We start from the raw sequence: 23916 nt of genomic DNA, 5'->3' as shown, positions 1-23916 counted from the left end.
GCGCGGGGCGAGCCAAGGGGCTTGGGCCAAGACTCCATCCGGCTTGAAGAGGGCAGCGGCGAATGGGGTGAGGGGAGCCAGTCCATCCTCTCCACCCCTGCACTCCTACCCCCTCCCCGCCCCCCCCCCCCCCCCCCAGCCCGGAAGAAGCGCTGGCAGCCGGAGCCCTGACTTGCAGGAGGGGAAGCAGGGGACGCGCAGCCCCAGCATTGTCTGGGAGGGAGGGGAGAAGCTCCGCCCCCCAGGAGGAGGGGAGGGGAGGACGAGGGAAAGGGAGAGAGGGCGGGAGACCAGGGGAGGAAGAAAGGCGAGGGAAGAGGGGAGGGGGAGAGATGGAGAGCTAGAGAAAGACGGGGAGAGAGGCGGATCGGACGCGGTAGGGAAGGATAAAGGCAAGGGGGCGGAAGAGAGGGCGGGAGGGGCGGAGGGGAGGCGAGGAGGGCGGGGCGCCCGACCCCCAATCGCGCGGCCGCCGCCTGCTCTGCCCGACTGGATTTGAGTCGGGCCCGCCGCTCGCAGACCCAGGCGGGGGCTGGAGCACCCCCCCCGCTCCGAGGCACCCCCACTTTCCAACTCCGCGGGTGATGCAGCAGGCTCAGGACGCAGGCAAGGTTCGGGGCGCGGGGCCCCGGGCGCGGGATGCGGGTTGCAAGGTGCCGGGCGCGGGCCGGTCCTCTCTCCCCTGCCTCCCTCCAGCCTCGCGGAAAGTTTTCCCGCGGTGTTCCCAGCCCGGTCCAGGTCAGCGCCTCAGTCCTCCCCTGCCCTGGTCTCCTCTCTGCTCCCGGGGCCGCTGGCGGTTCCCGGGCGTGCGGACCCCCCGGGGGCCGCGTAGGAGCCAGCCCCTGCGCGCCCAGCTTCTGGCAGGAGAAAGTTGCGGCTCCAAGCTCGTCTTCCCTCTGCGACCCCTGGGGGGCCTTCCTCCCCTCCGCGCCAAGGGCGGCGACAGGAAGGCGCCCCCGCCCCATCCCCGGGGTTCCCGGGACTCCCTGGCGAGCTGGGGCCGGGCAGCAGGTGCAGGGATGGGAGGCCCGGACAGCGCTGGGGAGTACCCGACCCCAGCCTGGTCCCCATCTTCTCTGCCCAACGGACGGTCCCCCAGAGGCGGGTTCCAGCACCCTGCGCGGGCAGGCGGCGCGCCCGAGGCCCCTTCGGAAGGGCGCAGGGGCGCGGGGGCCCTTGGTCCTCGTGGCACTTCCCTTTGCGGTCTCCCCGCCCGCCTTCCGAGCTAGTGCTGAGGTCGTTGGGGACCTCAGCTTTGCGTCCTCTCTCGCCTGAGGGGGGCAGGTTCCCTGGGCCACCCAGCCACTTCTGCATTTGGGGCGCCTGCTTTGCATTTAGCTCTTAAACTGGGCGAACCCTGGGGACAGCACGGAGCGGCGCGGTGGCCCGCCAGGGCGACGGAGGGCTCCATCTTACTGTGGGGCTCTCTGTGGGTCCCGGGCTGTTCCCAGCACCTCTGCCCCTCAGTGACAGCAGGAGCTGAGCGCCTCCGTTCTCAGGGCCGCAAGTACTTTATCCCCAGGTGTCCGGAAGCCGGGTTCTCCCAGAGGACAGAGGCCGTGACTCGTGCGGGCCGGGTTTATAGTAAGTACCTTAATGGGATGAATGAAAATGTGAACCAGTGAGCGGCCAAATAGCAATTAATCCCAGAGTGGAACTCTGTTCCTGCCACGGATCTTGACACAATGGGAGGAAAGAATTAGAAACAATGATGCTTTTAAACAGCTGGGATTCAGATCCAGGGGCCTTCTTTCCAGAGCATCTGGAAGAGGAATCTGCGGTTGGATTTTTTTTTTTTTTAAATTTCTCAATCCACACTTATTTACTGGGAACTTTTTCTTTTTTTTTTCTTTCTTTTTTTTTAATTAATGATTTTTTATTATATTATGTTAGTCACCATATAGTACATCCCCGGTTTCCGAGGTAAAGTTCGATGATTCATTAGTTGCGTATAACACCCAGTGCACCATGCAATACGTGCCCTCCTTACTACCCATCACCAGTCTATCCCATTCCCCCACCCCTCCCCTCTGAAGCCCTCAGTTTGTTTCTCAGAGTCCATAGTCTCTCATGTTTCATTCCCCCTTCTGATTACCCCCCCTTTCTTTATCCCTTTCTTCCCCTACCGATCTTCCTAGTTCTTATGTTCCATAGATGAGAGAAATCATATGATAATTGTCTTTCTCTGCTTGACTTATTTCACTTAGCATTATTTACTGGAAACTTTTTCTGCAGGTGTTCTGAGGAATTCAAGAAACTTCTCATGGCTAAGATACATTGGGTTTTTTGAGAGAGGTGGGTTTTTTTCTGTTTTTCTGGGGGTTTTTGGTTTTTTGTTTTTTTAACTTGTATCCAAATGCCGTGTCCCAGGGACTAAGCGTGGAGTCAGCCTGGGCGGTGCGCACTTGGGATCAGAGACCCTGGAGTGGGGTGGTGAGTGTGGGTACCAGCTGGGCTTTCTTCTCTGGACACCGCCGTCTGGGAGCTGCTGTAGTCCCCGGGGTCATGACAAGCTAAAAGAAGGACAGGGAGCCAGAGATGCTGCCCGCCTGGGCACCTGGGGGTGTGGGCTGGCACAGTCGGGGATTCTCCGTGCTGGGGAGGCTGGACGGTGAGTCCTGCCCCTGCCTTCAGAAGACAGGAGAGCAGGGGTGGCATACTGGGAGACAGGATAATCTAGCTGGGGTGCAGCCGAGATGTACCCCAAGTGCCTTGCCCTCATTTTTGTGCTGTTGAAATCTAGTTAGAATGAGGGGCATCTTCAGGGAGCCTGGCTGAAAGGAGGCCAGGTGACCTGGGACCCCCAGGCATGTCCCCCTCCAGGGGAAGGCGGGGGGGGCGGGGAGAGGGGGTGCCCTCTGCACCCGACTGCGTGGACCAGGGCATGCTTACCTGTGCCTCGGGTGGCAGCATCCCCACCTTCGTGAGGGGCGTTCTCATCCTGTCCCCGGGGCTCCAGAGCCCCCCTCTCTGCATTTCTACACAGCTCCTGTTTGGGGCTGCGGGCCCTCTTTTGGCTGGTGTTCTCTTAGAGGTCCGTTAGCAGTGGTAGATGCCCTACACCTGTTTTCTGACCCTCGAGCCTTCCTCTTCTCAGCTGCACTGTCCTACCCGGGACCTTTCAGTCATCCACTGGTTTTGTTTTGATTTCTTGGTCTGTTTCCTGGAGCCCCGGAGCCAAGCTTCGTGTCTGCCTTCTGTGCGTGAGCTGCTTAGGAATGGCCAAGAGACTTGACTGGAGAGGTGCCCAGGACCGCACATCCGGGCACCTCTGCTGGAGTGCCGATGGCTGTCCCACAGCACAAAAGAACGCTGGCCTGATTATTGCCTTCAGTCCTCCCTAGGATACTCGGGCCGCAAGTGTCCTCCCTGGGAGGGGGTTTACAGGCAGGGCCCCATTGCCAGAGAATCCTGCTGGGAGACCAGGAAAGGGACTGGGACTTGCCCATGTCTCCTTCTCTCCCCCAGGGCGAGAAACTGGGCAGGTCTCAGCAGTGTGCTCTGAGCAGAACAAGCCGTCCAGTCTCTGTCTTCAAGACAGAGCTGCTGAGAGCTGCTACCGCTGGGTTGCTAAAACTAGGGCAGCCGTGTCCTTCTGCCACCTCCGTTTCTCCCACCACTCCTTACAATAGGGTCCAGTGATTTACCCTAATGACACACTGTCCTATTTAGACACCTCCCTGCCTCTCCAGAAGAATTTTAAGTGAGTCCTTAAGGTGGGGTAAGCTCCTGCAGCCCTCTGATTGCTGGTTCCATTTCTTCGGCCGGCTTGTGGGTTCCCATGGAGGGTGTGTGTGTGTGACAATGGAGGGAGAGGGCAGGGCAGGAGGCACAGGGGAAGCAGGGCACCGTAAACAGGGACATCCTCCAGACTTGGCCAGCTGGGTGTCCAGAGGGTCATTTTTGATCATTCCTGGGATGACAGGCAGATCCGGAGCCTATAATCACCGGCTGATGCAGCTGCTTGGGATGACAGCTCGAGGCTGGAGGACTCCTGCCCACGCCAGCTGTGGCTGATTCAGAGAGGGGAACCTTATGCAGAGGACGAGGGCAGGGAAGGGCTCTTGGCTAATTCCCGTGGGATGAGCAAAGTGACTTCGGGGGGCTCTTCCTATTCAGCCCATTGATAAAACTTGGCAGAAAGGTACTTGCGCTGTCCTTGGACATCTCAACCCAAAGTGATTTGGCAAAGTAGGTTTTTTTCACCAGCATGGCACGTTCCCCGTAGTTGGCACTCCGTTAAGGGTTTGATTAACCGCTCCTTTCTAAGAGTAATGCCGAGAATTGGATTTGGAGTTTTCATGGCATTTTACCATTTCCGGCCGCACGATATTGGGCAATGTAGTAGATGCCGCCAGCATCCTTCCCGTGCGTGTTCCCTTGACCTCAACCAGTGACCGATGAGAGAAGGCGTATAAATACCCCAGCTCCCTCACTTTTCTGCTGGGGTGGCGTGGGGACACGTGCTATGCTGTCAGAGTTGCCTTGTAACTGGCTCCCTGCACGGGCTGCTGTCCTTTCCCTACTTCACTTTCCAGCCCCCTTCCATTTGCACTCGGATCCTTGTTTCAGGGTCAACTTCTGGGGAAAACCAACCTAGGATAAGCTTTAGGCTGCAGTGAAACAGTCATGTAAAGTCTCTGAGCCTCAGTTTCCCCAACTGTAAGATGGCAGTTACGACTCTGTCACGGTGATATTGTGATGTGCGTTCGGACGGGAGCCTGGCACACAGCAAACATTCAGGCACCCATGTGCTGCTCATAAGCTAGAAGGGGCCATGGCGGATTTGGGAGCAGGTATCACGATGGCCCGTGAATGGCCAGTTACGATGCTTTGGAGAGAGGCTATCCTTCGGCTAGGTGAGGAAACGGAGTACCCCTGCTCATGGCTGTCACATCCGGGCCGTGGCCCATGATAAATGCTGAACAACTGACTGGGTGCCATGGGCCACCCTGGAGTTCTGCTGTGGTCCCTCCCGCTAGCAAAGGGGAATTCAGGAGATAGTGGCCCAGCCCCCTTCTGCCTTCCTAGTATGGCGGCTTCTCCTCATGACACAGGCGTGGTGTGTCCCCCGAGGAGGCCAGGGCGGTGGGAGGGAGGGGCTGGTTTCGTATGGAAAGGAGAGTCCCTACTTTCCTGAACTGCTAGGCAATGCCACGGACACCCAAGTCAAAGCCAAGAAAAGTGCACGTGGCGAAAGGGACTTTTGTATGGCACAATTCAACATCCCTGCTGTGATTTTCCTCACAGAGCTCTGTTGACGGTCCTCCCGAGGGAGTCCCTGACTCAGCAATTGCACTGGTAGGAAATCTTATCCTAAGGATATAATTGGACAAGTGCAGAAAAATATGTGCACAGGGATGTCCCTTGCAGCATTCTTTGTAATAATAACAACCACCGAAATGGAGACTAAACCCCAACGAAAGCAAACATGTTAATTATGGTCCAGGTATCCCTCGCTTTTCCGGAGTTGTTTGCCCCAGGCTGCTTGGTTTTTGTGAAAGACCTGCATTAGTATCTGTTTTGCTAACAGAAAGAAATCCGAAGAGGATTTTTGTTTGTTCGTTTGTTTTTAATATTTTATTTATTTATTTATCAGAGAGAGAGCACAAGCAGGGGGAGCAGCAGAGGGAGAGGGAGAAGCAGGCTCCCCGCTGAGCAGGGAGCCCAACTTGGGGCTCGATCCCAGGACCCTGAGATCATGACCTGAGCCGAAGGCAGACGCTTAACCAGCTGAGCCACCCAGGTGTCCCAGGATTTTTGTTTTTATGAAAAAAAGGCGAAAAGCAAAAATCGCATTCAGCGACTGTTTCGCAGGGAGCCCTTGGAGGGGCCGCACACGCCCCCAGCGCTGAGAGCCGCCCAGCCGAGCTCCTTCCCGGGGACCTACACTCCGTCTCAGCTTCGAGCCGCCAGAGCTTTGAACTGTGTCTGTGGGCATCTGTGCTTTGTCTCGATTTATTTTGTGTATCCATTAGCAAGATGTGTCCCGAGGTATCAGGAAAGCCTAAGAGAGGTTATTTTTGGGTCTGGGAATGCTAACAAGTTTTCCCACATAAATTAATGGTAATTGATTCTTTGCTTTGGGCCCCTTTGGCTCACAAAAAGGTTCATAGGTGCGCCCTGCTTTTGGGTGGGGGGAAGACCTGTGTCTCTATGCATTGGAATACCACGGGGCTACAAAAAATATAGGGGAGTGATGTGCCTCCATTACCGTGGAAAAGTATGATATTTCTCAAAAGCAGGTTACCAAACTGGGCTCTTTGTAAAATATATCCTCCCCCCCATTTTATATTTGTCTCTGGAACATAGTTCATAGTGATTGTCTCTGAGTGGTGACATCTGAGGGGGGATACTGATCTTAGTCTTTTTTTAAGTTAAATATTTTTATTTTTTATTTTGAATTATGGTAAAATAGACATAATAGAAAATTTGTCCTTTTCATCATTTTTAAGTGCACAGTTCAGGGGCTGTCCCGTCTGTTGTAGCAGGATACCACAGACTGAGTGAGTTGAAAACTCCAGAGATGCCTTTCTCGAAGTTCTGGAGGCTGGAAGTACGAGGTCAGGGTGCCCACACAGGGGGGCGAGAGGCCCTCCTAGATCTCAGACTTCTCATTTTACCACCACGTGGCAGGAAGGATGGGGGAGCCCCGTGGGGTCTCTCAGAAGGGCACTAATCCCATTGGTGAGGGTGGCAACACCCCCGTGAAACATGCCCAAAGGCCCCACCTCCTAATGCCACCCCATTTTGGGTTAGGATTTCAACATAAGCATTTGGCGGGACACAAACATTCCGATGACAGCAGTGACATACCGTGAATTCCCAGTGTCCTACGACCATCACCAGTATCCATCTCCAGAACTCTTCCGTCATCCCAAAGACCCTGTCCCCATCACACATCAACTTCCCATTCCCAACCCCGGAACCCCTGGTAACCTCGATTCCACGTACCGTCTTTGTGAATTTGCCTGTTCCAGGAATCTCATAGAATTGGAATCGTTCAATAATTGTTCTTCTGTGGATCCTAATCTTTTTGCTTCTCCATATTGGTCAAAGAAATAGAAACGTTTGTTTTACTTAGGTCATAAGAAGGAAAGAAAGAGCCCTGCGATAGAGTCATGGTGTTTGGTCCCCGGTGGTTTCATTTCAGGCAGGGCCACGAGGTCCTGGCCATCCGACCCGCCCCTGCCATCCTCCCCTGGGGTGGGGGGCAGGCTCTGACCTTCCTGTCAGCCTGGTGGGGCAAAAGCAGGCGGCCAGGCACAGGCGAATGCAGCGCTCCCGGCCTCCGAGCCGACCACGGCATGGCTTGCTGGTTGCTGGCAGCTGGGCCCCAGGCCCCAGACGGCGGCTTCTGTGGTGGGTCTGAGTGCGAGCACTTGGGGTTCACCGTGCCTTGAACCTCAGAGCTGTCCTGCAGTGAGTGAGGTCCAAACCAGGTAGAGGTGGGTTGTTGGGACCATCTTTCTTGAAGGTTGAGAACGACAGCCTCGATTTTTCAATTTCGAGCGTCCTTTGTGTGCGTTCCAAATCCTGGGGCTCAACTCGGCCTGCTAAATGCCCAGCATGGCGGCTGTGGGTACGGCTGCGGAATGTTCTGTCTGCGGGCAGGGTGGCCCGGCTGGCGTGCAGGGAGGACGTTAGCTGGTGGGGTCCATGAGGCCCCAAGTGCTCCGGAGAGATGGGTGGTAGCCTTAGGTAGTCGGCGCCCTCTTCCTGAAGCTGCACACGGGATCTTAACAGTTCATCACACAAATGTTTGGGACAAGGATTGCTTTCTTGTGTCTGTGACAAGCTAATCGGGGACGTGGTGCAGTGGGGTGGGGAGCAGGGGAGATGGTGTGTACGCTTCAGCCTCGGGTCGACTCTGAGGTGAAAGGGGGTCGGGAAGCTTTGGGACCCAGAACTGGGAAACCAGGTTGTGTGACTCTGTTCAGGTGCCACGGGAGTGGATCAAGTGGCTTTTCAATGGGACACCTTGTTCTGTGGGAAAAGCTTTGGGTTCCTTGGTAAGTGAGCTCCCAGAAGGGCCTGCTGGGCTCTCCAGCGAGTCAGTGAGCGGGTTTAGGTGTGGGAGGGACAGACCTGCCCACTGGACTCTGGAAGTTTCTTTACCTGGCTCTGCCTGTTTTCTCTGTCCAGTGGGAGGCTGCTCTTTTAATCCTAGACGGTTGGGGAAGTGTAAAGATTTTACAGAGACAGCCTTTGAAGCCCATTTTGAGGAGAAGTTCTGTGTTTCACGGTGCTGAGTTTTCTTTAGGTTTAGTCGGCTGGATGCAGGGCAGACAGAGGAGGGTATGAACGTGGTTGTGTGGAAAACTCCCCCTCAGCCTCCTGGAAATGCTCTGGAAACCCCCAGATGAGCGGTCATTCCTGGTACTAGGAAGGATCTGAGATTGCTGTGTGAGGGTGAATTTTTCCACACACAGAGTATTAAGGAGGTGAAAGGAGGGGGGATGTGAGATGCCCCCCAAGAGCTGCCCCAGGGGAGGGCTCCGCGCACACTGGATTCTTCCTCTGTTCTCCCTTCCTTATTGCTTCTGAAGTGCCAGGAACCTGCCGATCTTGGCTGGGGTGGGGGTGGGGGAAGTCTGCAATCCTGGCCCTTGGGTTTCCAGTCCTGGCCCCAGGTAGCAAAGAGCAGAAACCCCAAGATCTCTGCACACAGAGCTCAGGCTTAGCCTCTAGCACCAAAAAAGGAAGAGCCGCTGGGGTTCCCTGAGGAAGGGGAAGTGAGGTCAGAGATGAGTCTCGGAGAAATCACTCAGTAAACAGGAAGAGTGGCCAGAAAGAAACCTGTGCTTGTAGGAAATGGGGAGCTGGTGGCAGCCCCCCCTCACCTGCCCCGCTAGGTCAGCACATCCCTGAAAGGCTGAGAGACTCACCACGGGGGGGGGGGGGGGGGCTCGAGGCTCAAAGACTGATCCCGGCCTCCCTGTGGGAGGGCAGTGCCAGAAATCCCCTAGTTATCGGGCTGGAGGAGAGCTTAATTTGCCCTTCCCAAGGCAGGACATGAAACTACCCTATAAAGTAGCCCTTGGTTTTGAGAGATGCAGGTCAAGGAATGCTTCATCTTATTTGCCTTATTAGGGCCAGTGTTGCCTCGGCCAGCTTCCCACTCTTTCCCTCAGGCCACCTCAGCCTACGAAGTTTGCACGTCGCTGAATCGTAGCCCAGGAGGGTTCATCTTGGCAGGGCCCCTCTGATTGAAGGTGATGATGGCACTGCTTTAGGGAGGCAGGTGTGACCAAGGTCCTTCCTTGCTGGGTCTGTCAAATTGAACAGTGGCTTTCTAGGTCTCTGGTTCCTGTGAGCTACAGTCTAAATGCTACACACACACACACACACACACACACACACACACACACAGAGTTTTCTCTGTCTGGAGTTTTTACTTCCTTAATGCCTTTTTTTTTTTTTTTTTTTGGTCCTGCTCCAACACCCTGGTTCTTTGATACGAGGTTAAGGGCCTCTGGGTTTCCTCCTAAAACCCATCCAGAAGGTCAGAAGCTTGTGGACACTGGAGGGACTTTCCTATAAGCAAGTAGTTGCTCATCCGGGCCTGTGAGGTGATTGTTGGGGTGAGTCCCCGCGGTGACTTTCCAGGTCACTCCCCTGCCACCCGCCCGCTGGTGTGGAACGGGAGGCAGGCCCTTCTGGCAGGAATCCCAGGACCATTTCCTCAGATCTCTGTCCCAGCCGCCTTGGGGACTCAGCCCTGTGCACAGAGGCCTGAGCAGAGCAGGCCCAGGGTCCCAGTTGGCCTCCAGAAGAGCAGGGGCTTTGCAGACCAAGCTGCTTGTGGGGAGCCCGGTGTGGCTGGAATCTCAGCTCCTCATTGGAGAGGGTGGGCCAGGCAGGGGCTGCTTCCGGGCATGGGAGCCAAGTTCCCCTCTCAGCGGGGGCCTCGTACCTGTCATCGGTCAGGCCCCCCAGCTTTTTCCGGGTTGGGGGAGCAGGTGGTTTGTGGGACCCACGAGTGTGACGGGTAGCTTTTCTTTGGACAGAGGGCAGTTGTGACTTAGGGTCTGTGGCAGGTGCCCAGGTCCCTGGCCAGGGTCTCTATCCCCGGCCCCTTGCAGGGTCTGCTCTACCTACATCCGGTCCGTCCAGCCCTTCACTCACTTGCCTCCCTTCCCCGTGGCTCACAGCAGAAGCCCCCTACCCCATTCCTGCCTGCCCTGCTCAGAGCCCCCCATATCCAGCGCTTAGCCAGGGCACCACAGAAGGAGCCCTGGGTTTCATGTCAGCTCTGTGACCTGGGATGAGTCGCCTAATATTCTGGGAACTTCTGTTTCCTTATCTGTAAAACAGAGAAAATAAAGCTTCCCCGTGAGTTCTTTCTCGTAAGGAAGAAGATAAAGCTTCTAGAGCCTTGTTACGGGCAGTGCCAGTCACTGGGGATCTTGCTTGTTAGGAATGCACAACCTCAGACCCCATCCAGAAGGACTGAATCAGAAGCGCGGGGGGGGGGGGGGAGGGGGAAAGGAATTTGTACTTAATGAGCCCTCCAGGGGCTTCTGGTCCACACTCCAGTGTGAGAACCCCCTCCTCTAGGATACGGCTGGCTCGGTTGAGTTTTAGCTGAAAACTCTTTTTTTCTCCCTCCACCTCAAGAGGGTTCTGCTTTGCAAGAACTCACCCAGTCCCAGGTCTGACCCCACCCCCCACTGTGTATTTTGGGACAATTTACTTCGTTTCTTTGTGCCTCATTTGCTTTATCTGCAAAATGGGGATATTGAGGTTTCTCCATGGGGTTGTTGTGGGGATTCAATGAGCCAAAGCAGATACTAGGTGGCCCAGAGTAAACTCTCATTTATGTAGCTGTCTATTATTCACGTCCGGTGTTTTGTCATTAGCCCCATAACAATTATTGTGTTCTTGATTCGTGGGGGAAACCGTCGTCAAGGGCCTCCCGAGACAAGTCTTCTGCTAGTTCTCCTGAGCTAAGCTCTTTTCCACCTGCCCATCTCTTACCAGATACCTTCCACTCCCCCTTTCCTGATGCTTAGCATGCTTTGGGGGCGGGGACTGGCAAAGCCTTTTATTCACGGTCAGATGTAAAGCTGAGAGGGTGCAGTCCATACACTCGGGACACTAGACCTTAGCACCCGCTTGGGTGGTGTTTGGTGCCAGGCTCTTTCCTGAGCAGAGTGACTGGGCGAGCCGTGTGGGTGGGTCCCTGGGGGCCTATACACCTGGGAAAGGGGACAGAGGGGGTACATTCAGGGAAGGGAGGATCAGTGAGGCGAACAGGCCCCAGAGGGGACCCAGGCCTGGCCAGTAAGTGGGCCTTTTATTGAATAAAGGGAAGGCAAGGTGTGCCGTTTGCCTCCCAGGCAGCCTGGATTTTGCCCATGTCTGGGATGGGTTCAGGTTCAGGAACCAGGAGGTGGAATCTCCGGTGATCTCTAGAACTTGGCAGTGTGCCAGGCCACAGCTCGAGTCTCCTTCCTCGTGTGGCACAACAGGGCTGGGGCTTCCTGTTTGCCAGCGGCACTTCCTCCTGCCGCTCTGTCAAGGGCTGAAGTACACGGGGGTCAGCCCGATCTCCTCTGGAACCACTGCCTGGTTACAAAGCAGAGTCCCTCAGGAGACCTGATGAGACAGTCTTTAACACTATAGTATGAAGCACTGTGTAGGAAAACTTTCTACTCCAACCCAGGAGCTCCAGATTATCCCCCTGCGGAGGGGGCCAGGGCAGGACTCAGACAAGAGGTGGGGACAGGCCCCAAAAGGGGAAGTTGTGGGCCTCCAGTGAGCATTTCCTTTGTTTCTGGGGCGCAGGGCTGGCTTCCTGGCTTCTGTGGTGTGGTGCCCTGGTTTGCATGTCGTGGGGCCCTTTGCGTCAGCTAGCTCAGTCCCTGCCTGCACCGACCCTTTGGGTTGCTCCGCGCTGTCCTCTCTCCCCTTTGAGATATTAGCAATGGGAAGGCAGGTGCCGAAGACCCGACTCAGTTTGCTTTTAGAAAATTCTGTTCCTTTTATTCCTGAAAGGCTGCTTCGAGATGCATTTGGTGATGTCCTCAGTCTACACAGCTCTATCCCTTTCAGATTTCTAGGTTGTTCTCAGCTCTGGTTGTACATTGGCACCCCCTGGGAAGGCTATAAAAATGCTCATGCTTGGGCCCCTTTCAGAGGGTCTGAGGTCATTGGTATGAGCGGCAGCCTGAACATGGAGAATTTTAAATGGACCCCCTCACCCCCCTGCCCGCTCCCCGTCCTCACTCAGGGAGAGTCTAAGGAGCGCCCAGAATGAGAACCTCTGAGCAGCTGTGTGTCTCGAGGCCAGCTGCTTCTCCTTCCTGCTTTGGTTTCTGCTGAGGCCTCTCAGACTGCCTGTCCCTCTCGTCGGTCAAAGGGGGGCTCTGTGGGGTTTGCCTCCCTGGGAATTCTCCGTGGAAAGCGCTCCCCTTCCCGAGCCTGTCTCGTTCTCCTAGCTGTGCTGTCTTAGAGACTGGGACTGCCTGGGTCCTGTTAACTGGCTGTGGCCCCCCGACCCCCATCCCGCCCTAGTTGCCGAGGTTGAGGCCGGCTCCCGCTGTGCCACCGGGAAGACGGTGTAGGAAACGAAGTGGGTTCTTCGTCTCCTCTGGGCTCTCCTGCCAAGGGGTGGTTTGCCAGCCTTTCTGTTCTGCGTTTGCCCTTCTCCCTCTGGGGACCTTCCAGTGGATCAATAAGATGAGAGCCGTGTAGTCTCTAGGCTGGAACAGAAACTGTAGGGATTAGCCAGTGAGGGAGGCTCTGAGGAAGATGAACCTTGGCATGTTCTCCAGGCGCCCTGATGGAACGGGAGTGAGGGCCCCGGAGTTTGGAGGAGCCAAGAGCTAAGAACACAGGAGATTTTGCTCTTCTTGAAGAGAGCTTTGGATGCCTTTTCCCACCTCCTCAAGCTCCTTGAGTGCTCGATGTTTGCCTTCCTCCCAAGAACCTGAGCTGGTGACTTTCAAGGGCTTGCACGGCCCCTCATCTATTCTCAGGGAAGCTGGAGACACCTGTGAGTGGGAGGGTCTGTGAAGAGGAAGAGGGAGGGACCCTTTGTGCGGCAGCGGGCCGGGGTGTGATTGGTCCAGAGCTCTGGCAAGTGTCTGTCCCCATCCCTGCAGCTCAGCCTTGCAGCGCACCTGGCCCCTCGCGTGGGCAGCTGCTTCCTCTCGGCTGGACAGCGGGTGGGAGAAAGTGGATTCCTTCTGAGTCGTAGTTGCTCCCTCGTCCTGGGAACGGTTCTTGCAGGGCAGTGCCTGGGAGCTCACCTTCCTCCTCCCAGGGCGGCTCTCCACCAGTGACTGACTAGCACAAGGTGCAAAGGCTGGCCTGGCTGTCTGAAGGCGGGACAAGTCCGTGGAGTTATTCACACCCCAGAGCTCCCCCGGGATCAGGCTGTGGCTGGACTCCAGCTGAACCCCGGTCACCCAGCTCCTTCCCCTGCCCGGTCCTGCTGCCCTCGCTTGCTTACAGGGTTCTCTTGAGAACACTTCCTCGGTAACTCATGTGCCCAAAAATCCTTGTGTGGGGCCCAGCTTCTAGAAATCCTCTTACCTCAGACCTTGAAAAAACAATGATCGTGGGAAGATTCACAGGAGAGAAGGATAGGCTGGGAGCTGGGGTCCAGAAAGGGGAAGCTCCAGGCCCAGGAGGGAAAGAAACACCAGATGGGTGGTTTCTTCGTGGTGGTAAGTGCTGTGAGGGACAGGCCAGGGTGTGAGCGCCTGCCCCCCGACACCGCCTGGGGGGCAGTGAGGATACTTTGAAGGGGGAGCTAAGTTTTGGATCAGGGTCTAGGGAGCATGTGCATTTGCTTTGGTCTGTGGAAGAGCATGGGCACGCTCATGGAGCTTGAAAAGCAGGCCTAGAATGTTCTCTGTGGCGGGGATGTCATCACCTCCAATGGCTTAGGAACCTTCCAGTTGTCAAAACATTCTCTTGGATCTTAGGGAAGGTTGAACCCGCAAGCAGTAATGGATGGGTCTTCCCATCCACCACTAGCAAGGTTCATGGTACTGCCCAGGCATTTGATGGAACTGAAGAGAACCTAGAAAGTTCTGCCAGAGCGTGAAGTCAGTGCCAGAAGGAAGGACTGACTAGTTAGTGGCCCCAATGAGTCTCCAATGTGACTAAGGCCTGGGAGGCTCATGTCCCCATGAGGCAAGCCCAATGATACACAGACCTCCAGATGTTTTAGCAGACGTGCTTCAATATACATTTTACCTCTTGAAGTCTTTCTTCAGGGAAGTTGTACTGATTGAGAATTCTTGAGGGGTGAATGACGATGTTCCTGTAAGGAGTTCAGTAGGTTTAAATAGGATTTAGACTTCCAAAGAGCAACTCCACGTTAATTCTTTTATGAACACTTTTTTAGAAAGTTATTTTTCTATAAAACTTAGGTTTCGTGTCAAAGTCGCCCTTTCATCTGCGTCCCTTTCTCTCCCCTTCTTTTTCTGTGTGGGAAGCTGTGAGTTGTTTCAGTTCTGTGTCTGAGATGCTGACCCACATGGGAAGCCCCGCCTTCCTCCCCGTTGTGCTCTGTCTTCCTCAAAAAGATGGCGCCGGTCACCTGCCACTTTGGTGTTCTCAAGGCATCATGGAAGCGTTGCTTGTAAATGATTCTTACAAGGCATTTTGGAGTCCCAGAGTGCCCCGTAAATTCTTGATAATAACAGAGAAGGCTGAAGAGTTGCAACGAGTCAGCTGAACAAATCCCTCTCTCCAAGGCTGTAGATATTGGCAGGCGCCCTTGGAGGAAGTGTCCCATTGAATCCACATTCCAGCCCCATCAACCATCTTCCTCTGACCCTTCCTTGTGTGAGGAACAATACTCTGTTTAAGGAATATCAGACCAAACTCTAAATTTCCGGCCCTTTGTTAGCTTTGCTGCTGTGTTTGCCTTAAAGTGAATGTTAATTTAGCTGAACCCCCCCCTCCGACTCCACCGCCCCCAAACCCCCAATTAGTTGGAGGTAGCCAGTGATTTGTGGTGATGGTTGGAAAGTTTCTGAAGAGAGATGCAGATGTTGTCCTTGAGACAGACAAAGTAGGGATTGGGTCCTAGAATCAGTTACATGTAAGTTTAATTCAACAATGTGGTAGGCTAGTAAGTGTTTTCCTAACACCCCTAACTCAAGATTTATAGCAGTAAGAAAAAAGGTGGGAAGAAGTTCAGGTTGGAGACAAAGATCGGGCAACTTGAGCCTGGAGGTCTGATAGTAGCGATGGCCTTGCTAAGATCACCCGACAGGTAGTGAGGGAACCTTGGAGAATCCCCACATTTGGGCCATCAGACTACTTGATTTATACTTATCTGGCAAGTAAAAAAATAGTGATTAGGGCGGTTGAACGTCTTTTCATAAATCTATTAATTATTTGTATTTATTTTTTGGCGAAGTAACTGTTCATGTTCTTTGTCCAATTTTCTATTAGATGTAGAATCTTTTTTCTTATGGATTTATTAATTTTACAAATTAACGACATTAGCCCTTTGTCATATGTATTGTGAATGTTTTCTCCCAATTTGTCATTGACTTTTGACTTTGGATAGGGTAAAAATTTTTTCTAAACAGAAGTTGGAAATTTTTGCAGGTTGGCTCCATTTTGTTTTTTTTCAATGATGCCTTCTGGATTTGGGGTCTTTCATGGGAAAGTTTTCCCCACTTCAAGTTGATATATATCCTATGTTTCCTTCCAGCATTTTATGTCTTAATGTTTAAATTTTTTATTCATCTATGATTTCTTTGGGTGGCAGGCGTAAGGTAGGGATTAAGCTTCCCCAACCTCCCCTTTCCAAAAGCCGGTCAATTCTCCAGCAACATTTTAAAAATTAATCTATCTTGCCCCGACTATTTAGAAATGCACCCCACAGTCTATGTTCCCAAATATATTTGGGTCTATTTCTGTACACTATATTGTTACATTGATCTGCCTATTTTTTCTCAAGTACCAAATAGTTTTAATAACTGTAGAGAAGACTTAAATTCCCTAATTAGTGTGCTGAGCAGATTTAAGAGGGCGTGCTATCAAAGGGAATTGTCTTAAGAACAGGACAGACTGCTTTCAGATGCAAAATGAAATTACTAAATTATAGCTTATGATGGAGGCAGTGAACAAAAGAGAGTCCTGCAGAAAATCCAATCCATGCGTTAGAAGATTAGCTGCAGAATTCTAAGGGAAAGAAGGAGATGAAAGATTATGAGTAAAAATGATATGGTACTTGGAGGATAGGGGCAGGGATGGATGGTTGGATGGATGAATGGATGGATGGATGGATAGATGGTTAGATGAACAGACAGTGCTCGAGAGAGGACGTAGAGACATTGCTGAAGAAGAACCAAGAATGGAAGGAAGAGAAGAGAATCAAAGAAAGACTAGAACAGCGTTTCCCTGGTTGAAGGAAGACTGGAGAGTTGAGAGAGAGAAGGTCTGTGGACGGCTAGACACCGCTAATCTCATTTCTGCACCAGGCAGGCTGTGGAACTAGTTCTGGCTGAGGTCCTGCGTCACGGCTCAGAGGCTGCTCTGGGTTTTCCTTCTCCGGCTCCTACCACCAGCTTCTGGCTCTGCTGACCCGCCTCCTTTTCAAGGCACCTTATTCTCTCGGCTGCCGGGGCAACCTATCTCCCTCCTCCTCTTCGAGGGACTCCTTTTCCTCTGCCGGTCACTGACCTACTGGGTGCATCGGAGCCCTGCCCCCTCAGCCCCTCCGTATGTTCCAGACCTCCCTCTCTCGGAGCTCCATGCAGTCACCTTCCTGGGCCGCAGACCCGGCTGCACCAGAGGGTCCCGTGGGCATGTCTCAAAGTCAGCCCGTGTTCCTCAACTTGGCAAGTGCGAATGTGGCGCCCCCAGCCCCTGCAGCACCTGGACTCTGCCTTTAGCCCCACGGTGACTCTGGCAGCGGGGCCCTTTTCCAAACCTTTTTAACTGGTGTATCACGACTTTTCGCTCTACCTCTTTAAACCCTATAGACGCTGTGACTCCGCCCCCATCGCCCCCTTCCCGGGTCAGGCCCCTCCAGGGGTCCCCCTGCCTCTGTTGTCTGCCACAATCCTTTCCCAAAATAGGCGGGGTGGGGCAGCTGTTCCGAATTTCAAGGCACATCACACCCTCCCCTTGTTTCCCTAGGGGCTCTGTAAGCAGGATCGTAGATGGGGTGGGTGGAAACAACAAATTTACTCTCTAACATTCTGGAGGCCAGAGGTCTGAAATCGGTTTCATCCGGCCCAAGCCCAGGAATCAGGAGGGCTGGGGGCGGGGAATCATTCGCTTGCCTTTTGTGACTCGGGAGCCGCAGGCCTTAGCTCCTGGCCCCTTTCTCCATCCTCATCCAGTTTAGTACCTTCCTGACTCTCTCTCTCTCTCTCTCTCTCTCTCTCTCTCTGCTGGGGTTGATGTTCCAGAAGGTCGCTCTGCCTCTCTTATAAGGACACTTGTAACTACATTTAAGGCCCGCCCAGGTAACCTAGGATGGTTCCCCCATTCCAAGAACCTTAATTTAATCACACCTGGGGACGGGGGATTCCCTGTATCCTATAAGGGAACGTTCACAGGCTCCTGGAATTAGGACCTGGGTATCTTTGGGGCCATTACTCGGACTACCACGCCGCCTCCCGTGGCACCTTGAACTCCTGGACGTGGTCAAGGTCCCAAACCGGGCCCCGCCCCATCTTGCACGGCTCAGGAGTGCCTGTGGCTTCCGTCGGGACCACTCTGCCCTGCCCCTTTGCCAGCTCCACCTCATCCCCGGGGTCTCAGCCTAGAGGTCGCTTCGTCCAGAAAGCCCCTAGGCCCCACCCAAGTCCAGATTGGGTGCCCTTCGGTGTGCTGCCATAGCATCTGCTTCCCTTGCTAGAACAGTCTCCCCCGTCCATCTCTTACTGCATCTGGAGGGCAGGGCTGTGCCTGTTCCCCTGGCTGTTGAATCACCATCAGTAAGCGCAAAATGCACATGTCAGGCACACGAGGAATGTTTGTGCAATGCATACATTTAAACCTGCATAGGAAGGGGACTTTTTTTTCATTTTTTAAAATTTAAATTTAAATTCAATTTAATTAACATATACTGTATTATTAGCTTCAGAGGTAGAATTCAGTGATTCATCAGTTGCATATAATACCCAACGTTCATGGGGCGCCTGGGTAGCGCAGTCGTTAAGCGTCTGCCTTCGGCTCAGGGCGTGATCCCGGCCTTCCGGGATCGAGTCCCACATCGGGCTCCTCCGCTGGGAACCTGCTTCTTCCTCTCCCACTTCCCCCTGCTTGTGTTCCCTCTCTCACTGGCTGTCTCTGTCAAAGTAATAAATAAAATCTTAAAAAAAAAAAATACCCAGCGTTCATCACAGCAAGTGCCCTCCTTAATGCCCATCACCCAGTTACCCCATCCCCCTCCTCCTCCCCTCCAACAACCCTCAGTCTGTTTCCTAGTTAAGAGTCTCTTACGGTTTGCCTCCTGCTCTGTTTTCCTCTTAGAAAGAATACTTTTTTAAAAATGGGTACTCACTAGTTATGGGTCATTGTCACTTAAAAAAAAAAACCTTTCTCACCAGTCTGATTCTCTTTCTTTTTTCTTTCTCTTTCTTCTCCTTCACCTTCTCCTCCTTCTTCTTTGCAGTACATATGTATTCTGATTTTTTTTTTTTTTAAGTAGCACGGAGCCCAGCACGGGGCTTGAACTCATAATTCTGAGATCAGGACCTGAGCTGAGGGGGGTGCCTGGGTGGCACAGTCGGTTAGGCGTCTGACTCTTGGTTTCGGCTCAGGTCGTGATCTCAGGGTTTTGGGATCGAGCCCCCATGTCTGGCTCCCTGCTCAGCGTGGAGTCTGCTTGAGACTTTCTCTGTCTCCCTCCGCTCACGCAGGCTCCCTCTCGCGCTCTCTGTAAAATAAAAAAATAAATCTTTAAAAAAAACCCCAAAACCAGAACTTGAGCTGCGATCAAGGGTTGGACGTGTCACCCACTGAGCCACTTAGGTGCCTCTGGACTCCAATTTTTATGATTTTTTTTTCCCTTTTAGGAAAAGCCGAAAAATTAAAATTTAGAACTTAGAGCAACTGTGTACTTAGGGTACCACTTTTGGGTACACAGCTGGGGATTGAATTTTCTGAATGAAACTCAGCCCTTCAACTCTCCTCCCTGCATCGATGCCCCATTTTTAGGGGGCCTCTTGTATTTGTTTCCTGGGACTGCTTTAACAAAGTGCCAAAATTTAGCAGCTTAAAACAACACAAATTTATGATCTGAGGGTTCTTTAGGTCAGGACCTACAGGGTCTCCCTGGGCTAAAATCAAGGTGTCAGCAGGGCTGTATTCTAGAGGACCTGGGGAAAATTCATTTGCTCGTCGTTTTCAGCTTCTAGAGGCCACCACGTTCCTTGGATCGCGCCCCCTTCCTCTAGCTTCAACGCCAGCAACAGCAGATCGTGTCCTTTTCACGTTGTGTCACCATCACACGGGCTTTTCTGCCTCCCTCTTCCATTTTCTTTTATATCATGGCGAAATACACATAAAACATACCAACGTCATCATTTTCAAGTGCACAGTTCAGTGGCATCAAGGACATTCACATTGTTGTCCTAGCAACGCCACCACCCAGCCACAGAACACTTACTGTTGCAAAAGTAAAACTCCACTCGTTAGACACGAATTCCCCCTCCTCCCCAGCCTTGGCAACCAACTTGCTACCTTGTGTTCCTGTGATGTTGACTACTTTGGAGACTTCCTATTAGTGGAATCATACGGTATTTGTCCTTTGGTTGCTGGCTTCTCTCGCTTAGCAGAATGTCCTCAGGCTTCTTCCATGTTGTAGCACGTGTCAGAATCCCCTTCTTTTTTGAGGCTGCATGCTATTCCGTGGAATATGTCTCCTGTGCGTTGTTAATCCATTCATCGGTTGATGGACCCTTGAGTGGCTTCCACTTTTTTCGCTGTTGTGATTAATGCTGCTGTGGACATGGGTGTATAAATCTCTCTTCAAGATCCTGCTTTCAGTTCTTTTGGATATATACCCAGAAGTGGAATTGCTGGATCATCTGGTTGTTCTATTTTTATTTTTATTTTTTTTTTAAGATTTTATTTATTTATTTGACAGAGAGAGAGACAGCCAGCGAGAGAGGGAACACAAGCAGGGGGAGTGGGAGAGGAAGAAGCAGGCTCCCAGCGGAGGAGCCTGATGTGGGGCTCGATCCCAGAACTCCGGGATCACCCCCTGAGCCGAAGGCAGACGCTTAACGACTGAGCCACCCAGGTGCCGCATCCCTGCCCGTTTATTAATTGGAGTATTTGATTTCTTTTACTATTGAGTTCTCTGTGTTCCTTACATATGTTGGATATTAACCCTTTACCGGATATATGGTTTGCAAATATTTTCTCCCATTCTGTAGGTGGTCTTTCCATCTTGCTGATTGTTTCCTTTGCTGTACAGAGGCTTTTTAGTTTTATGTGGTCCCACTTATTTATTTCTACTTTTGTTGCTCATGATTTGGGTGTCATTGCCAAAAAATTGTTGCCAAGGCCAATGCCAAGGAACTTTATTTCTGTTTTCTTCTTTAGAGTTTTACAGTTTCAGGTCTTAATTAAGTCTAATTCATTTCAAGTTAATTTTTTTTTAAGGTAGTCTCTACACCCAACATTGGGCTTGAACTCGTGACCTCAAGAGTTGCATGCTGTACTAGCAGAGCCAGCCAGGTGCCCCTCAAGTTATATTTTGTGATTGGTCTAAGATAGGGGGCCAATGTCATTCTTTTGCATAGGAGTTTCCAATTTTTCCAACATTCATTGAAGACGCTATTCTTCCCTCATTGAATATTCTTGACTCCCTTGTCAAATATTAATTGTGTATGCATGGGTTTATTTCTGGGCTCTTAATTCTGTTCCATTGGTCTGTGTGCCAGCATCATGCTGTTTTGGTTGCTATATCTTTGTAGTACAGTTTGAAATCATGAAGTGTGATGCCTCCAGCATTATTCTTTCTCAGGATTGCTTTGGCTATTTGAGTTCTTTTGTTGTTCCCTATAAATTTCAGGATATTTTTTCTGTTTCTGTGAAAAATGCCATTGGAATTTTGATAGGGATTATGTTGATCAAGAGGTGGCTTTGGGTAATATGAACATTTTAACAATATTCGCAGGGCTCCTGGGTGGCTCAGATGGCTATGTGTCTGCCTTCGGCTCAGGTCATGATCTCCAAGTCCTGGGATCGAGCCCCACATCGGGCTCCCAGCTCAACAGGGAGTCTGCTTCTCCCTCCCCCTCTGCCTCTCCCCATGCTTGTCCTCTTTCTTTCTCTGTCTCTCTCTCAAATGAATAAATAAAAGTCTTAAAAAACAAACAAAAAACCAATATTCTTCTGATCCATGAACATGGGATGTCTTTCCATTTATTTTTTTTTCAATTTCTTTCATCAATATCATTTAACTTTCAGTGTACAGTTAATTCAGTTAATTTATTCCTAAGAATTTTATTTTTTTTGATGCTATTGTAAATGGGATTGTTTTATCTCTTTTCAGATAGTTTGCTGTTAATGTACAGAAACACAACTGATTTAGGGGCGCCTGGGTGGCTCAGATGGTTAAGCGTCTGCCTTCGGCTCAGGGCGTGATCCCGGCATTCTGGGATCGAGCCCCACATCAGGCTTCTCCACTAGGAGTCTGCTTCTTCCTCTCCCACTCCCCCTGCTTGTGTTCCCTCTCTCGCTGGCTGTCTCTCTCTCTTGCAAATAAATAAAAAAATCTTAAAAAAAAAACACAACTGATTTTTGCATGCTGATTTTGTATGCTGCACCTTTACTGAATTCATTGATTAAGTCTAAAGTTTTTTGGTAGAATCCTTAGGATTTTTATTTATTTATTTATTTAATTAAAAAAATTTTTTAAAAATTTGTCAGAGAGAGAGCACTTGCACACAAGGAGGGGAGAGGCAGAGAGAGAGGGAGAAGCAGACTTCCCGCTGAACAGGGAGCCTGATGTGGGACTCGATCCCAGGACCCTGGGATCATGACCTGAGCTGAAGGCAGACACTTAACTGACTGAGCCACCCAGGTGTCCCTCCTTAGGATTTTTTTAAAAGGTTTATTTATTTATTTTAGAGAGAGACAGCATGCATGAGTGGGGGGAGAGACAGAAGGAAAGGGAGGGAAGCAGACACCCCATGAGTGCGGAGCCAGACGCAGGGCTCGATCTCACGACCCTGAGATCATGACCTGAGCCAAAACCAAGAGTCGATGCTTAATTGACCAAACCACCCAGGTGCCCCATGGAGTCCTTAGGATATTCTATATGTAAGATCATATTGCAAACAGAGACAATTTTACTTCTTCCTTTTTGATTTGAATGCCTTTTATTTATTTTTCTGCCTGATTGCTCTGGCAAGGGTTTTCAGTACTGTGTTGAATAGGAGTGGTGACAGTGGGCACCCTTGTCTCGCTCCTGGTCTCAGAAAAGCTTTTGGTTTTTCATTGTTGGGTATGATGTTAGCTGTGGGCTTGTCATATCTGGCTTCTACTATGTTGAGGTATATTCCTTCTATACCTAATTGGTTGGAGTTTTCGTCATGAAAGGATGTTGAATTTTGTCAAATGCTTTTTCTGCATCTGTCGAGGTGATCATATGTGATTTACATGTGTGGAACCTCCTTGTATCCCAGGGATAAATCCCACTTGATCATGTTGTATGATCTTTTTCATGTAGTGTTGAATTTGGTTTGCTAGTATTTTGTTGAGAATTTTTACATTTACACTCATCGTTTAGTTTTCTTTTTAAGATTTCATTTATTTGTCAGAGAGAGAGAGGGAGAGAGAGAGAGCACAAGTAGGGGGAGTGGCGGGCAGAGGGAGAAGCAGACTCCCTGCTGAGCAAGGAGCCCGATGTGGGACTTGATCCCAGGACCCTGGGATCATGACCTGAGCCAAAGGCAGACGCTTAACTGACTGAGCCACCTGGAATCCCTGGCCTGTAGTTCTCTTATCTGCTAGTATGTTTACCTGGCTATAAGGGTATCAGGGTAATGCTGGCCTCATAAAATGAGTTTGGGAATGTTCCCTCCTCTTCGGTTCTTTGGAAGAGTTTGAGAAGAATTGGGTATTGATTCTTCTTTTAATGTTTGGTAGAATTCACCAGTGAGACCATCTAGTCCTGGGCTTTGCTTTGCTTTTCAAAACCTGGGAGGTTTTGATTACTAATTCAATCTTACTCATTATTGGTCTATTCAGATTTTCTTTTTCTTCATGATTCAGTCTTGGTAGGCTATATGTTTCTAGGAATTTATCCATTTCTTCTAGGTTATCCAATTCGTTGGCATGTAATTGTTCATAGTGGTCCCTTAAGATCATTTGTATATATCTGGTGTCAGTTATAATGTCTCCTTTTCATGTCTAATTTTGTTTGAGTTTTTTCTCTTCGTCTAACTAAAGGTTTGTCAATTTTGTTTACCTTTTCCAAAAACCAGCTTAGTTTCATTGATCTTTTCTATTGTTTTTCTGATCTCATTTATTTCTACTCTGATCTTTGTTATTTCCTTCCTTCTAATTTTGGGCTTAGTTTATTCTTTTTCTAGTTCCTCGAGATTGTTTATTTGGGATCTTTCTTTTTTCTTAATGTAGGTGTTTATTGCTATAAAGTTCCCTCTTAGAACTGCTTTTGTCATATCCCATAACTTTTGGTATGTTGTATTTCCATTTTTGTTTGTTTCCAGATATTTTTGACTTCCATTCCTCTTTGACCCATTGGTTGTTCAGGAGTGTGTTGTTCAATTTCCACATATTCGTGGATTTTTCCAGTTTTCCTCCTACTGTTGATTTCTAGTTTCATACCATTGTGGTTGGAGAAGACAACTGGTACAATTTCAATCTCCTTACGTTATGAAACTTGTTCTGTCTGTAACTTACTTTGAAATGCATCAAAAATAATGGGGCGCCTGGGTGGCACAGCGG

At 51.1% G+C, this 23916-nt stretch overlaps 1 protein-coding gene across 10 annotated transcripts in view; it reads left to right on the top strand.

Moving 5' to 3' along the window:
* The first annotated feature begins 331 nt into the window (after positions 1–331).
* RASSF2 (Ras association domain family member 2) overlaps positions 332–23916 on the top strand; it is a 44728-nt gene continuing 21143 nt past the window's right edge. For 2 of the 10 annotated variants that reach the window (XM_045808651.2, XM_045808597.2), the window contains exons 1-2: positions 438–611; positions 1523–1584. The gene's annotated coding sequence lies outside the window, so the exon portion shown is untranslated. Of the gene's footprint in view, positions 377–437; positions 612–657; positions 1585–2235; positions 2296–20102; positions 20237–23916 lie in introns of those variants that run through there. The other 8 variants (XM_087853737.1, XM_045808602.2, XM_087853736.1 and 5 more) reach the window with 8 other exon arrangements.

Source organism: Ursus americanus, chromosome 22 (genome assembly GCF_024610735.1).
Source record: "Ursus americanus isolate L20-20 chromosome 22, mUrsAme1.1.p, whole genome shotgun sequence".
Taxonomy (NCBI): domain Eukaryota; kingdom Metazoa; phylum Chordata; class Mammalia; order Carnivora; family Ursidae; genus Ursus; species Ursus americanus.
Note: the sequence above shows the minus strand (reverse complement) of the source record. Positions and strands in the feature narration are given on the sequence as shown.